Genomic DNA, 18087 nt, shown 5'->3' with positions numbered 1-18087 from the left:
TTTTCGTAGCTATTTCAGAATCTGGAAAAATTACTGGGGCTAACTTGTTACTGCAGTCAATAGAGCGATATGACTGTGTGTGATGTACGGCATGCTAAATGCTCGTCACTTCTGCTGCCGAAACTTTGTCAGCCTGTGGGTCATTTGGTTTATTGAAAAACGATTGCACTGATTTGCATATTTCTTGGTGATATGCTTTTTTCTGTGGTACTCGCATGCATGGCCGTAGTCAGCTATGAGGTCACCGAGCTCTGGTCCTCGGAAAATTTTTCATGTTCGAAAATAAAATTTGTTCTCTGATTGACTACTTCTAGACTCCTCATTAGGGTTGGGAACCGAAAACGGTTCTTATGCAGAACCAATTCTGTTTTTTTGAAAAAATACCGGAACCGTGCTAAATTCCTACGTTTCGGTTCCGAAAGCGGTTCTTTTGCAATGTGTGTGCAAACTGCAGAGCGCTGGGAGCGTATCCTTTAATAGCGATGTCTCAACATGAATATTGATTACATTGTCCGCCGCTTCCAGAAGCGCAACCAATTAATGCATACACTCACTCGAACACACATTCACTCACACACAAACTCACAATGCTCACTCACACACAACGCTACTCATTTACTCCTTGCGTGAGATATTTTCTTGTTGACCAGCATGGCGAAGAGAAAGTCAAAAGTGTGGCTTCATTTTGAAAGGTTAAATGATGATGAAGCAAAATGTAACGCATGTGACAAGCTAATTACATGCAAAGCAGGCTGTAATAGCAATATGACTAAACATTGCAATGTTTATAAACATGTAATGTTTTCGACTGTTTAAGGAAGACAACTGCAACTTATTTATAGTGAAAGGTTTACATCCTTTTTCAACCATTGAGTCCCTATGATTAAGGTAGGTGTTTAAGGTACATGCAAGCAGCTGAACTACCATTTATTACAAAGTTAACTGAATTACTATTTATTACTTGTAAATTAGTATACTATAAATATAACTAATAAATTATCAATTATAGCTGGGTTTTATGCAGAGACAGAGAGGGAAATATATAAGACCGTTTCAGAGGTGTTCATTTGAACAGAATATTTCATTTCCATTTAGTTTTTCTTCATTTTAGGGAGATGACCAAGTGTCTTAACCCCAAATACCAACCAACCTCTAGGGACTGTTTAGCCAACCAGCTTATTCCTGCTTGGTATGACACTGAAAAGCAGAATGTAATTGATGCTCTCAAAAACATCCACAGTAAAGCAATAACAAATGATGGATGGACCAGCATTACACAGGACCACTACATTACAGTCACACTACATGTTGTTAGTGAGGGGAAAATGAAACAAACAATCTTTAAAAGTAAGGCAGTCTATGACGTTCGGACAGGTCCTAATGCTGCACAAGAAATACAGACAATTTTGGAAGAGTTTGGAGTTAGGGAGACAGGTCCTAATACTGCTAATGTAATTGATGCTCTCAAAAACATCCACAGTGCAGCAATAACAAATGATGGATGGACCAGCATTACACAGGACCACTACATTACAGTCACACTACATGTTGTTAGTGAGGGGAAAATGAAACAAACAATCCTAAAAAGTAAGGCAGACTATGACGTTCGGACAGGTGCTAATGCTGCCCAAGAAATACAGACAATTTTGGAAGAGTTTGGAGTTAGGGAGAAAATAGTTGCAGTCACAGTGGACAATGCTGCAAACATGAATGTAGCTGTCAGTAGACTCCAGCTTAAAAAATGTTATGCTTTGCACATACACTGAACATTGCTGCACAGAAAATCTATTCAATTGACAATCTATTCTATTCGTTTCTCGATGGTGTGCACGAATCAGAAGTGTCATTGTATGGCTGAAGAGATCTTGAATGGCCAAGACTGTTTTGCAAGAGAAGCAACATCTCCTTAGAAAGTCATTTAATATTACTAAATAATGAGTTTTTTTTATTTCATTATTATTTTACTTTATTAAGTTTTATTTATTGTTTTTCAGACCTGACACAGCATACAGTAATCCTGGACATCAGAACTCGCTGGAATTTAATCTATCTAATGATAGACAGATTTCTTGAGCAATATCCTGTCATCCAAGCAGCTTCCATGGATCCAAGGCTGAGAGACTCAATGGAGAGGGACAGGTAGAAGAAATTAATGTGATACAGGATAACTGATAATGATACTGATTAATTGTATAATGGACAATTTATTAGATGCAAGATTTAATGTTTGCAAATTTCAGATTGGAACGGATCACTGACGAAGACCTCAAAAAGGCAGAGGAGATTACAAAGCTCATGAGTGTAATGTACACTTCCACTCTATGTGTATAAAGTGACAGTAATTCAACCTGTGGCCAAGTCCTTCCTATCCTCCAGAAACTTGAAGAACATTTTCAAGTTCAAGAGAATGACACACTCTTTGTGGCTGGAATAAAGAAAAAGGTTTGGGAAAATCTGTCCAAGCATTACCAGGTACAGCAGACAGTAAAATACACTACCCAGCTACAGAGCTACCACTTGTTATTTCATGATGATATTCATGACATACCAAGTACAGGTTACTGCTTAGTGCTTCAGTACCATTTACAGATTACTTGTTTTGAATTTATTATCTTAAAGAATGAGGACATCAGGCACTTCCTTGAAGAGGCAACAGTAATGGATCCACGCTTCAAAAATAAGCTACTTGCAGACAACATTTGGGAGAGGGTGAAACTGGCTGCAGTAATGGCATGAAACAAGGTATTGTTGTTTTCTTTCACACAAACACACATAGGGAACAATGTTGTAAGAATGGAGCCGAATCGTCTGGACTGAGGGACGACTTCTCCCTAAGAAAACAAAGGACTATCCTGATAATTAACATTTGAACCCTCTATTTGAATACCCTTCATCATAAGTAACGGTGCCATTGAAAATGCACCACACCTGGTAGTTCACACCTCACCATCACACTCCCTCCACTTAGTTTCACTCACTTGCCAATAGTATAATATTCTGCATTAATGCAAGTGATATTTACAGACAAGTTTGGTGTCATTTGAATTGTCTCAAGGCGACTGATACAATGGTCTCAACCTTAGAAAATTAGATTAAAAGATAATACAGATCCTAAGAGTTAAGAGATATTTTGATTAATGTAATGGGAGTGCCCTTTTCCAGGGTCTTCCATGTAAATTACCTTCTGTTCCCATTGAGGGGTAAACTACCCTGGTCTGAGACCTGACCTAATTAAATTCAAATTGTTAGTTTCTGTCTTCCATCTCCGGGGGATGTTGGTTTTGGTCTGAGGTATTTAAAGGATTGCAGAAAAAGGATCAGGGCGATTCTGTAGCCAGAAATCCTGTAGTGTGGTGTGTCTCTTCACTTCATGTAGTTAATTGGTATTAACTAAAGTTTCGAGGCAGGGGCACGCCCAAACAATCACCTGACTTCTAAGAACCTCAATATATACCGGGCCACGTCACACCGCACTGCTAGTCTCATTCTCTCGAAGGACAGGTGTACTTGCCTGGTTCTGGGCCACGAGTGCCCACTCTCAGGCTCATCTCAGGTGGATTCTGAACTGTTACCGGCCTCCTTGATCCCCGTCAGTAAGATCCGCGGGCCGAGTTCGCCATCATCATTTGCATGGTGGACACAGAAACTGAATTCTTGCTCCCGTCGCGCCCGCTCTCTCACACTTCCTCAGCGCTCTGATTGCACGTCTTCTATAACCCAGAGCCGAGGACAACTGAATCACTGGTCACCTTCAACACTTCAATCCAAGGTATCCAATTCCATCATACAGATAACAAAGTTATTTCAACTAAATTTAGTTTCTATAAAACTTCTGTCATGACAAACTTTGAGCCCTCAGCACTTCCGGCAACTCCACTCTCCGTCACACATGACGTCACAGGAATTCTCCTTCACAGCATCAAACAGCAGCGCCCCCTAGCGGCAGCAAGACATAATTCTATCTGCACTCATTCAACCTGATCTCTCTTCTCTGCACTCACATTTCGTTCATAAAACTCCACTCACAAACATCCTTTCATCCTAACATCCATTCCTATACCCTTCTTTCCAGCTGATAACAGCAATAGAGTTCACAGCTCAAAGACACGCAGGCTGGTCAAATTGAACAGTCTAAATTGTTTCCCCCTTGACTCGTATGTATTAAAGACTTGTGCATGGATTGATTTTATGTATTAACTGATTTTTGCCATGACATATAGCCTCATATGCTGGTATGGCTTAATAAGTAAATAGACAACAATCAGCAATACGGCTCCATGTTTTCTAATAATTCTCTACAGACCAGCTCATGCAGACCAGCCGGTCTCCCTTCAACCTACAATTCTATTTAAATCTTTTTTTCATTCTCTACCTCCCAACCTCCCTCTCTCACTGCATCTTGCATCACACCCCACTCACAAACATCCTTTCATCCCAACATCCTTTTTCCACCCTAACTTCAGCTGTTTACAGGAATATGGCCCTGTGTTTCTAATTATCCCTAACAAATCTGACATCAACCGTGTCATAATGTTGTTACTTTTGCACAAATAGCATTATTAAATCCGCAGCTATCACCACCACCACGGCGGTACCTCAGGTGGATGACCACACAGCTAACAACAGCACCACCACTACAGTGCCTCAGCGGTCGAGCCTGCAATTTACAACGAACATTCAGCTACAACAGCACCGCCACCAGCGCCTCAGGCGAAATGATCATTCAGCTACAACAGCATCGCCACCAGCGCCTCAGGCGAAATGATCATTCAGCTACAACAGCACTGCCACCAGCGTCTCAGGCAAAATGATCATACAGCTACAACAGCACCGCCACCAGCGCTTCAGGCGAAACAATCATACAGCTACAACAGCACCGCCACCAGTGCCTCAGGAGAAATGATCATACAGCTACAACAGCACCGCCACCAGTGCCTCAGGCGAAATGATCATACAGCTACAACAGCATCACCACAGCAGAGCCTCAGGTGAAACGATCATTCAGCTACAGCAGCACCACTACAGCAGAGCCTCAGGCAAACAGTCATACAGTTAACAACCACACCACTAAGGCAGCGCCTCAGCGGAAGAGCCCACAGCCAACCACACCACCATGGTGGTGCTTCAGGTGGACATCCCGCAGCTAACAACAGCACCACCACAGCACTCTTCTCTTTTAGAAGAAAACAAACATAACCCCAGGTATTTATTCAATACAGCCTCAACAAGTGTTGACATTTCCCAACACCACAGCAGTAATGACTTTATGAACTACTTTACTTCTAAAATCTCTACTACAGGAGAGGAAGAATTGTTAAATCACCTAAACCAACAACATGCATGTTAGACCCTATACCATCTAAGCTACTAAAAGAGGTGCTTCCAGAAGTCAAAGATCCTCTTCTGACTATTTTAAATCTCTCATTGTCATTAGGATATGTCCCCAAAACTTTCAAACTGGCTGTTATTAAGCCTCTCATAAAAAAAAAATAAACACAACTTGACCCCAAAGAACTAGTTAATTATAGACCAATCTCGAATATCCCTTTTCTGTCGAAGATACTAGAAAAGGTGGTATCCTCACAATTATATTCCTTCTAAGAGAAAAATGGTATATGTGAGGATTTCCAGTGAGGGTTTAGACCGTATCATAGTACTGAGACTGTTCTCCTTAGAGTTACAATTGATCTGCTCTTATCATCTGATAGTGGGTGTATCTCTCTATTAGTTTTATTGGATCTTAGTGCTGTGTTTGAAACAATTGACCACAGCATTCTTTTGCATAGACTTGAACACTTTGTTGGCATCAGTGGAAGTGCATTAGCATGGTTTAAATCATACTTATATGACCGCCATCAGTTCGTAGCAGTGAATGAAGATGTACCATATCGATCACAAGTGCAGTATGGAGTACCTCAAGGCTCAGTACTAGGGCCACTACTCTTCACGCTTTATATGTTACCCTTGGGAGATATCATCAGGAAACATGGTGTTAGCTTTCACTGTTATGCTGATGATACTCAGCTCTATATTTCTTCGTGGCCAGGTGAAACACACCAATTTGAAAAACTAATGGAATGCATAGTCGATATAAAAAATTGGATGACGAGTAATTTCTTACTGCTAAATTCTGAAAAAAACAGACGTGTTAATTGTAGGACCTAAAAACTCTGCTTGTAATAACATAGAACACTGTCTAAGACTTGATGGTTGCTCTGTCAATTCTTCGTCATTAGTTAGGAACCTAGGTGTGCAATTTGATCGCAATCTTTCCTTAGAAAGCCACGTTTCTAGCATTTGTAAAACTGCATTTTTCCATCTCAAAAATATATCTAAATTACGGCCTATGCTCTCAATGTCAAATGCAGAAATGTAAATGCATGCATTTATGACTTCAAGGTTAGATTATTGTAATGCTTTATTAGGTGGTTGTTCTGCACGCTTAGTAAACAAACTACAGCTAATCCAAAATGCAGCAGCAAGAGTTCTTACTAGAACCAGGAAGTATGACCCTATTAGCCCGGTCCTGTCATCGCTGCACTGGCTCCCTATCAAACATTGTATAGATTTTAAAATATTGCTTATTACTTATAAAGCCCTGAATGGTTTAGCACCTCAGTGTTTGAATGAGCTCCTTTTACATTATACTCCTCTACGTCTGCTACGTTCTCAAAACTCAGGCAATTTGATAATACCTAAAATATCAAAATCAACTGCGGGCGGCAGGTCCTTTTCCTATTTGGCGCCTAAACTCTGGAATAACCTACCTAATATTGTTCGGGAGGCAGACACACTCTTGCAGTTTAAATCTAGATTAAAGACCCATCTCTATAACCTGGCATACACATAACATACTAATATGCTTTTAATATCCAAATCCGTTAAATGATTTTTAGGCTGCATTAATTAGGTAAACCGGAACCGGAAAACACTTTACATAACACCCTATGTACTTGCTACATCATTAGAAGAATGGCATCTACGCTAATATTTGTCTGTTTCTCTCTTGTTCCAAGGTCACCGTGGCCTGCAGATCAGAGGGTCACTGCAGTCACCCGGATCCAGTACGTATCCAGACATGATGGTGGATCAGCACCTAGAAAGGACCTCTACTGCCCTGAAAGACAGCGGAGACTAGGACAACTAGAGCCCCAGATACAGATCCCCTGTAAAGACCTTGTCTCAGAGGAGCACCAGGACAAGACCACAGGAAACAGATGATTATTTTGCACAATCTGACTTTGCTGCAGCCTGGAATTGAACAACTGGTTTCGTCTGGTCAGAGGAGAACTGGCCCCCCAGTTTAGCCTGGTTTCACCCAAGGTTTTTTTTCTCCATTCTGTCACCGATGGAGTTTTGGTTCCTTGCCGCTGTCGCCTCTGGCTTGCTTAGTTGGGGTAACTTCATCTACAGCGATATCATTGACTTGATTGCAAATAAATGCACAGACACTATTTAAACTGAACAGAGATGACATAACTGAATTCAATGATGAACTGCCTTGGACTATCATTTTGCATTATTGAGACACTGTTTTCCAAATGAATGTTGTTCAGTGCTGTGTACTGCAATGTATTTTGTTTAAAGCGCTATATAAATAAAGGTTATTGATTGATTGATTGATAAGCATGGTTTAAATCATACTTATATGACCGCCATCAGTTCGTAGCAGTGAATGAAGATGTATGATATCGATCACAAGTGCAGTATGTAGTACCTCAAGGCTCAGAACTAGGGCCGCTACTCTTCACGCTTTATATGTTACCCTTGGGAGATCTCATCAGGGAACATGGTGTTAGCTTTCACTTTTATGCTGATGATACTCCGCTCTATATTTCTTCGCGGCCCGGTGAAACACACCAATTTGAAAAACTAATGGAATGCATAGTCGATATAAAAAACTTGATGACCAGTAATTTCTTACTGCTAAATTCTGAAAAAAACACAGGTGTTAATTATAGGACCTAAAAACTCTGCTTGTAATAAACTAGAACACTGTCTAAGACTTGATGGTTGCTCTGTCAATTCTTCGTCATCAGTTAGGAACATAGGTGTGCTATTTGATCACAATCTTTCCTTAAGAAAGCCACATTTCTAACATTTGTAAAACTGAAATTTTTCATCTAAAAATATATATCTAAATTACGGCCTATGCTCTCAATGTCAAATGCAGAAATGTTAATCCATGCATTTATGACCTCAAGGTTAGATTATTGTAATGCTTTATTGGGTGGTTGTTCTGCACGCTTAGTAAATAAACTACAGCTAGTCCAAAATGCAGCAGCAAGAGTTCTTACTAGAACCAGGAAGTATGACCATATTATAGATTTTAAAATATTGCTTATTACTTATAAAACCCTGAATGGTTTATCATCTCAGTATTTGAATGAGCTCCTTTTACATTATAATCCTCTACGTCCACCACGTTCTCAAAACTCAATTTGATAATACCTAGAATATAAAAAACTTTGGGCGCCAGATCCTTTTCCTTTGGCGCCTAAACTCTGGAATAACCTACCTAAGATTGTTTAGGAGGCAGACACACTCTTGCAGTTTAAATCTAGATTAAATACCCATCTCTTTAGGCTTACACATAACATACTAATATGCTTTTAATATCCAAATCCGTTAAATAATTTTTTGGCTGCATTAATTAGGTAAACCAGAACCGGGAACACTTCCCATAACACCCTATGTACTTGCTAGATTATTAGAAGAATGACATCTATGTTAATATTAATCTGTTTCTCTTTTATTTCGAGGTCACCGTAGCCATCAGATCCAGTCTGTATCCAGATCAGAGGGTCACTGCAGTAACCCGGTACAGGTGGTCATTCTATTCGCGCCAGTTATTCAGCCAATAAAGTGTAGGCCTATGTATTTCAAAAGTGTGTCTAGTACTATATAAATTACATAATTTTAATTGGCATATTTATTTCAAACGACCCAACCGACCACGACCCGAATATCATTAAAAATATTTGTGGATGATTCGTAACCGCGGGTAACTCATTTTCGATCAACCCGCGCATCACTGGTAGGTACAGATTGTCAATTTACATCCATGTGGATAGATTGGTAAACTGTGCGTAGTTTTACAAAACTACACACATGGAACAGTTTATTTATTTTTCTACTTTATTTAAAGTTTACATCACTCACTGACGACATTTTCCTATACTATATAAATTACAAAAGTTTAATTGGCATCTTTATTTCAAACGACCCGACCGACCACGACCCGAATATCATTAAAAATATTTTTGGATGACTCGTACTGCTGTCTCCTGTGTGTATGTGAAGAATGGAGGGACAGAGAGAACAGGCTAGAACTCCAACGTTTAAATAACATATAGAAAATATCTGCTTGATAACTTATTATGGAGCTGGGAACAAGCCTTAATAAGCAACTACATTTTAGAAACAAGCCCCCCCCCAAAAAGAACGCGATCCGCGACTACCAATATGTGTAAGCGACTTTACAGAAAAACATGCCCAAAGTTGAGATAATAAGCGGACTTGGCAACACTGTTTCTATTTTGTGTTACTGAAGTAAGAAGAAACACATAAGCCATAAGAATAAATGATCAACTATAGACACACAAAAGGAAAATAAAATACTGTTTAACATGTTTACCTTTTTGTCCCCTGACTTTCTCTTGCTCTCATTTGGAAAAGTTGTTTATAGTCTTCTATCTTGTGCTACTAAAGTGAGAAAAAAAAACACACAAGCCATAAGAATTAGGGATGGGCATGATTAATCGACGATCGATAATTGATCGTAAAGATTTTCCTCGATCATGTTCATTTGTTATCGATTAATCTAAAGCATTTTTTTTATCTAATGCAGGTTGCGTTGCATAGTGCGAGTCTTGAAGCAATTAAATTAATTTCACTGTGTGGCAGCAATTAAATATTTTACCACCACGGTGCAATATTTAACACCCTACTCGGTTATCTGTGATCTTCCGTTTTGATTTCAAAGAATAATCATGAAGATGTCACGGCGAAGTGTGGCGTGGGGCCATTTTGATTTAAAAAGCGAACTAGTTAACTGCAAACATTGTGATGGGGTGTTTAAGTACAACTCGGCCACGACTAGTTACTAAAGTTAGTTATTTTTCATGAGGCTTTAAGTAGCATAATTTGTTACGTTAGCATAATTGTTAGGAAGGCTAATATCTGGCCTTTTCTTCTGGCTTGGATAGTTTTGAGTTACATTTTGACAAAATCTGTCAGATCTAAGTATTATAATGGTTTTTTTTATGTTATTGTTTAACATGATTCTTTTATCATTATTATTATTTTGGAACAAATGAGGTCTCTGTTTAAGAACGCCTGCTAGCAGCTGCAGGTTCCGCTGCTTTAGAGCACTGCATATATACGCGGATATATGTTCGGTCTGCCTGAACGTAGTTTAACTGTCTGCCACAAGTTGATCTTGTAAGAAATGTCTCACCGAGGAAAAAAACGCTGTTTTTTTGTATTCATTGCATTTTTTAATTATAAAAATTAAATAATTAATTATATTATAAAAATATTAATGATTAATCGATAGTCGATCGTTAATTCTCCCGACGATCGACTAAGAAAATTTAATCGAATACCCATCCCTAATAAGAATAAATGATCAACTATGGACACACAAAAGTAAAATCCTATATTGTACTTGTACCTCTTGAATGTACTTTTATGTACATTAAGTTTATCTTACATTCTCTTAGTAATAAACTCTGAAGTATTCAGAACAGCGATTTATTTTTTATGAAATTTATCATAAAAATGTATTTATTTATTTAAAATGTATCATATTATAGCACATCATACGGCATGTGGCTATTTTGTGAATGGCTGGGATGTTACATTTAGATGTAGTTACTCAAACCTGACCTTACAAGCTTTGGCCTTAGAAAACCTTGCAATCACATATTTCATATCCAGTGACTTCCTAATTTCCTGCTCGATGGAGATAACAACAAGTACAAACAGCTTTTCTGGAGACATGTTGAACTAAGGTATGCTTTGATTAGTTTCAGTGATAACAAGCTTCTTTCATTTAAAGCTACTATTACAGGAAGAGTGAGAAGTAGTCTAAAAGCTATACTCAAAATTGTATACAAGTCTAGTATATTATTTTTATATAAATATACAGGTGCTTCTCAACAAATTAGAATGTCAAGGAAAAGTTCATTTATTTCAGTAATTCAACTCATTTGGGGTTGAATAAATTCAATGCACGCAGACTGAAGCAGTTTAAGTCTCTGGTTCTTTTAATTGTGATAATTTTGGCTCACATTCAACAAAATCCCACCAGTTCATAATACTTCATAAAACCAATACTACTATTATTACTACTACAACTACTACTACTACTACTACTACTAATAAAAACATTCGGTGAATTGTTGGCCTTCTGCAAAGTATGTTAATTTACTGTACATGTACTCAGTACTTGGTAGGGACTCCTTTTGCTTTAATTACTGACTCAATTCAACGTGGCATGGAGGTGATCAGTTTGTGGCACTACTGAGGTAGTATGGAAGGCCAGGGGCCTCATGTATAAAACTTTGCATAGATTACATGCTTAAAGTGTGCGTATGCACATAAGGCAGAATTTGCGTACACACAAAAGTTTTCAGATTTATAAAACCGTACGTACGCCAGAACCTGCTCAAGGTTCACTTTATAAATCACAATTATCTGAATATTGTGCGCAGGTGCACGTGCTTATAGCTTACCCCAATCTCCTCCTGAAATAACCATATTTAGAGGTTGAGACCACCTATTTTGAATATTTATGATCGCCCTGCATATTAATACGACCGATAATTGTCAATGATCTGCTTGGCTAAAAATGGAAGAACAGAATTCCAATGTGATACGGATGTGATTTGCAGTGACGATGGTTAGTAATTTATTTATCTACACATTACCATATTTTCCGGACTATAAGTCACACTTTTTTTCATAGTTTGGCTGGTCCTGCGACTTATAGTCAGAAATAAAGTGTTACTACGCATAGGCCGTATTGATTGCAAAAATAAGACGAGTAAAGAAAACGCGGTACTTATTAAAATAATCTCCCTTTACTTAAGTATATGAACACAGAAAACCGCTGTTAATAGGTTATATAATATTTCCCAGTCTATGACTAGTAAAATAATAACAACTTACTCTGATGAACACAGCTCTCCTCAGAGTAGCTGCGAGTGCTGCGTCTTCTTCTTGTGTGACAGGTGTCAGAGTTAAGGCACGATACTGCCAACTGGCCACTCAACCAGGTACTGTTACCAAGTATTTACATGTGGTGTCATCATAAGAGAACTGTTCATTTTAAATATTGCGGTTATCACGAATACCGGTATATCCTCATACACTAAATTAACACGATATCGATAATTGTGTATTTGAATATCACAGTTATCATCAATACCGGTATATCGCGACAGCACTATTTCACACATTTACAGATATGAAATACAACCTTTATTTAATTAAACTTTTTTTAATGATTATAGGAACAGTTAATCCTGGAATGCCTTCAAGCACGGTGAGTGGTCCAAGTGGGGTAGACAAGGGATGTAGGCTTAGAACCTACGTGCCACCACCGCCGCCATCCTGTGTGCCTCCCCCACCATCTTGTGTGCCACCACTGGCATCTTGTTTGCCTCCACCACCATCCTGTGTGCCACAACTGGCATCTTGTGTGCCTCCACCAACATCCAGTGTGCCGCCATCATCAAATGACCAAGCAACCCCATCCTGTGCAGCATCATCATCATCATTATCATCATCCTTTGTGCCAACACCGAGCGCTGGTAACTCAAGGGGAGTACTGATGGAAGAAATCATGCAGACCCAACGTCACATGGTTCATGCTGTTAATGCGATGTGTTCCGAACTGAAAGAAATAAAAACAATTTTGTCAGAAATAAGTGGTTCACTTAAAGAACTTGTGAAAAAATTAAAAGTTTGAATTCACTTGCCTTTTTACATTCCATTTATATGCCGCTGTATTGCCATAGCATTATGCACTGCATTAAGAGGGCCAGGGGCGGGTTCATTATCTTCAGTATGAGCGTTCGATGGAACAGGTATACCATTCTTTTGAGCAATGTTGTGCAACACTGCGCAAGCCACCACAATGTGGCAAACCTTTGTAGGGCTGTACAATACTGTGCCACCAGACCTATCCAAGCACCTCCAGCGTCCTTTAAGCAGACCAATAGTGAATTCGACCACTGAACACGTCCGACAATGCTTGGCATTATAACGCCGTTCTTGTTCGGTTTGGGGTCTAGTTAGTGGAGTTAGCAGCCACGTTCTAAGGGGAAAACCATTTAAACATAAAAAAAAAGAAAAATTAAAGGGGGTGAAATGCTATTTCATGCATACTGAGTTTTTTACACTGTTAAAGAGTTGGACAAAATGTCAAAAATGAAGTTGTACGTTTAAAGGAGTATTTTTGTTCCAAAAATACTTCTTCCAGTTTGTCACAAGTTTCGGAAAGTTTTTTTTGAGTATGGGTCTGTGTGACGTTAGATGGAGTGGAATTTCCTTACATGGGTCCTAAGGGCACTTCTCCTGGAAGAGCGCGCGCGTGACCAGAGCGAGAGAGCGAAATGTCACAAAAGAAGTGTGTTTTTGGTTGCCAGGGCAAGACAACCCTGCACAGATTAAAAAAAAAAAAAAACAGCATTAAGGGACCAGTGGATGGAGTTTATTTTTACAGAGCATCAATGGAGTTGTGCAAGTGTTTGTGTTTGTTCCCTGCATTTCGAAGATGCTTGTTTTACAAACAAGGCCCAGTTTGACGCCGGATTTGTATATAGTTTATTTCTTAAGGATGATGCAGTCCCAACGAAAAAGGGTCACGATCGTGTGTTGGAACTGCAGGCGGTGAGTAAAACTGCTTCAAATATCTCTGTGTTGTTAACTTAACTATCGGCGCGTAAGCACATCAAGTAAACAACATGCGATGTTGGCATCAAACTGCTGTAGCAACAATGAGTTTTACAGAATAATTAGCTCAAATGATATATAGGGAATTTGAATAATTAATCAGGAATATGATTAATTTATATCTCAGATGACAGTTACATTAAATTTGATTGATTATGAAAAATAGCTCAATTGCCTATACCAATAAATAATCAGAGGGCACTGTAACTTACCCATTAATATGTCAATATTCCATTCTTCATACCAATTATTGTGATATCTCTTACTGTAAAATACTGCAAATCAAACAGTGGTATGTCCAGCAAACCACTGTTGACCTATCGATTTTCCATAAAGTTATCACGCCTTATAATTCAAGGAAAAGTATTCTCTGGCCATGAAAATATTATCCTATCCTTATGATAAATTTAGTTTCTAAATTTAGAGCTTGTAGCTATAGATCAGACATCTCAGTGACTCGTAATATAAGTGGGGGGGAGTCCAAGCCAATCGTCAGTATATGGGTTTTTAATAATTAAACTAGTAATACATCAAACTACAAATCACACAGAGTAAATATGCGTACGACAATACAAACAGTAAGCTTTATGCAAGACATAACGGAATCCAAATAAAAAAGAGAGAGAGAGAGAGAGAGAGAGAGAGAGAGAGAGAGAGAGAGAGAGAGAGAAAATAGAATGAGATCACATAAGGAGCTCAGGTATGGAAATCATAGTCAGTAACTTTTGGAAGCCAACAACGATCAGATCATAACAACACTTTAAAGCAGCATTTAAATCTCCATAGAGAAGGTCATACTTGCAAAGTGTCCAATGTGAGCGTGCCGTGAGATCGGCGTCGAGCTTGTGAGCTTTGCGCGCTGTTCCTTTTGAAAACAGCGGGCGTGTGCCGGAGTCCATGTGACGCGCGTGCACGCTGCGCTGGATCTTGGCGTGAGCGTGGAGCACGTGGTCCTTTGTTCTGTCCTCGCGCGGTATATGAAAGGTTCAACAAACAATGTTCCAGTGTCTTCCTTGTGTGGAGAGGCGAATAGTCGAATAAACTTAGTAGAGAAAAGAAACAACAAAAACGAAAGCTTCCATAGGAGCCATTAAAATGGCTTTTTCTCTCAGCCCCTGTGCTGAGGGGGGCTTGCGCTATGAGCGCGGCCTAAGGCCGTGCGGAAGCAACGTTGGTCGATGCAGGAGGGAAGGGAGTCAGCGTAAGAAGAGAGAGGGCGGACCTTGTTCGGTCGTTCTTATGGCTTGAAATGGTTCACGCCCCTTTTTCGCGTAAACAGCCAATGAAAGTCCGCAATCTGAAGCGGAGGGAAAAGTTCCTTTGTCTCTGTGGAGACAACCCCCCTGGAGATCTAGGGCTTGTCCAAATTCCAGGGATTATTCTAGCAAGTTTGTAATTCAGATTACATACATTTTTCATTACTTTGCTCTAGATAAATGGGTCTGTCAGAGCATGACGATCACAAAGATACTAAACATAATATATATATGATCAAAACATGAAGTTACATTCAAATGCAGAATTACACATATTTAAATATTTGATTAACACATGATAACACTGCAGATAGTCCCAATTTATATGGGAAATTTCTAAAGCACCGCAAAATCAATAACATACACATTAAGACTACATTTGAGTACATTTTACCATTCTTTTGTAAGGATTAGGATTCCTGTCCTGTGTGGTCGTAAAGTTTTACGACCTGCAGGGGTGGGGGTTGCAGGAACATGGCTCTCTTTGAGAAAGTTGAAGTGAGGAGAGACATTTCCTAAAGTATAAGCTAGCAACTTATACTCTTCACATAACAAGAATTTACCATTTTATGCAATCCATAAACATATTTAAAATACATATTAATAAGGACTTACAAAAGTAAGGAACTTTACGAAAGGTTTCTTTTTGTGTATGTTGGAATGTGGTTGGTTTAGTGTCTCCTTTGAGGCTCCCCCGGGCATCGTAAATTAATTTAAGTCCAGCCAGGCTGGCGCCAGGCCAGGCAATTAGTGCAAAATGGGTTTCATTTTTTTATGCCTGAATTTAACCCATGAATCGATGATCTGCATATCTGTTACACTGCACTTCCCACATGTACATGTACAAAAAAAAAGTCATTTTGTCATTTTCCAAAACCGGTAAGCAAATATATACAGTTTCAATACATACCACATAGAGACGTCCTGCTGTAGTCGTTGCTGCTGCTGCTCTTGTTCAATATCAGCCTCGGGATCTGATTCTGGATCATAGATATAAGGCTGAATCTGACTGTTAGCCATGGTTTGTTTTGGATGATGGTTTTTTCCTCACGGTAATGTCATGTTTTTTTCCTCACGGTAATGTCACAGACGCTCTCAACGCAAAAGCCTTCTCGCGCTCGTGATTCTTTAGCTCCGCCCACAAGTCACGCCTCCAGCCGCTCGTGTTTTTCCGAAAAAAAAAAAAACAGTACAGACTATCTTTCTCTTATAAATATAATAAAACTAAAGACTTTTTGGAGATATGAAGGATGCAGTACTACTCTATAGGTACTCAAGATTAACAGGAGATTGAGTGAAAATGAGCATTTCACCCCCACTTTAAAGAAAATATAACAAAACAATGTAAATACAATGGGACAATTAATATAACATTTCAAGTGCTAAACAGAGGTAACAATTATAAACAATATTATAAGAATACTTTAAAGAACGTAGCCTACATGCTTGTAAAATAGCCTACAGATAGCGTTTTGTTTTTTCCAGGGCAATATTGATTCAATATAACATTTCACTTATTTTTTTAATTCTATAAAACATGTTTTGTTTCCTGAAAATTTACATTGATTAATGTGAAATTTTGCTTTCAAAAAATATTAAAATATGTGTGGGTTTGTTTATCATTGGAGATTATAATTATACCTAAAAGAAAAAAAAAAAAAAACATTTTAAAAGGTATGCTTTAAACACATTTGCTTCATTACTCAATTACAATTACATGCGCATTCCTGCCGACTTACCAAGAAGCCACAGCTTCACGCACGCACAGCTCCTGTTTGCAGTCTGTTCCCTACACTGCTGTTGGACAAAATGTAGGAATCATGAGTTGACCCAGGCCATCTCGCAAGTACATTTGTCAGAGACATATGCACATCACATATGATCTGCACGTTCAAAGAATGAAAATGTTACCGGTTAACAAAAGCAAATTCATTCTCAGATGGTGCCTTTATTGCAATATGAGTGCAGTCAATAGCACCGATTACATTGGGAAAACCGGCGATTGCTGCAAATTGCATTTTGATGTTGGCCTGTTCAGCTTGTGTGTAAGGAAAACAGATGTATTGGGGTGCCATCCCCACTATGGCATCCCATACATATGGCATGACACGGCTCAGGGATGACTGCGACATACCCGATCGGTCTGCCAACTCTCACTGGAAAGTACCAGTGGCCAAGTGGCCTAATGTGGTCAATACTTGTACAGGAACACACAGCGCGTGGTTTCTCCGCGAGGGTCTTTCCAATACTGGCCGTAATTCAGAACACAATTCCAAGAGGATGGCTCTTGGGAATCAAAATCGGCTCATGAGCCAATCATCATTATGAGCAAGGAAATCTTCACGGTCTCTGAAAACACGCTCCCTCCGTAGAGCATCATTTGCAAGGTCTTCTAACAGCGCTAGAGCATCCATTATGATGATATGTTATATACGCACATACCTTTTTATAGCCTATTCATTAAAAAAAAATTGTAAATTCAAAGTATTTGCACCTGGTTAAGAATGCTGATAATGATAATTCGGGTTGATGCAATTTGATTTATTGGGTGATGTAATAGGATAATTTAGAAGTTTTTCATTTTAAATAGTTATTGCTATTTGGGCCAGTTGGTGTCGCCAAAACACATACTCTTCTAAAAGAGTGGTATGCATGGTCAAGAGCGTCCTTACGGTGCACTCTTATTTACGCCAAGTTTGTTTTTTATAAATCCCGATATGTGCGTGGAAAAATACGTATGCATATTTCTATGCCCATTTCGTGTGTACGCAACGTTTATACATCAGGCCCCAGGTTTCTTTAACAGTGACCTTCAGCTCATCTGCATTGCTTGGTCCGTTGTTTCTCATCTTTCTCTTGACAATAGCCC

At 39.0% G+C, this 18087-nt stretch overlaps 1 long non-coding RNA gene across 1 annotated transcript; it reads left to right on the top strand.

The window, feature by feature from the left end:
- Window positions 1–1997: 1997 nt before the first annotated feature.
- LOC113039170 (uncharacterized) lies at window positions 1998–4856 on the top strand. The gene is made up of 3 exons (XR_003274890.1): window positions 1998–2139; window positions 2241–2472; window positions 2620–4856. It is a non-coding gene; the product is annotated as an uncharacterized LOC113039170 (long non-coding RNA).
- The last annotated feature ends 13231 nt before the right edge of the window (window positions 4857–18087 follow it).

Source organism: Carassius auratus, chromosome 21 (genome assembly GCF_003368295.1).
Source record: "Carassius auratus strain Wakin chromosome 21, ASM336829v1, whole genome shotgun sequence".
NCBI classification, from domain to species: Eukaryota; Metazoa; Chordata; class Actinopteri; order Cypriniformes; family Cyprinidae; genus Carassius; species Carassius auratus.
The sequence above is the reverse complement of the archived record's forward strand: the minus strand, read 5'-3'. Positions and strand labels throughout refer to the sequence as shown.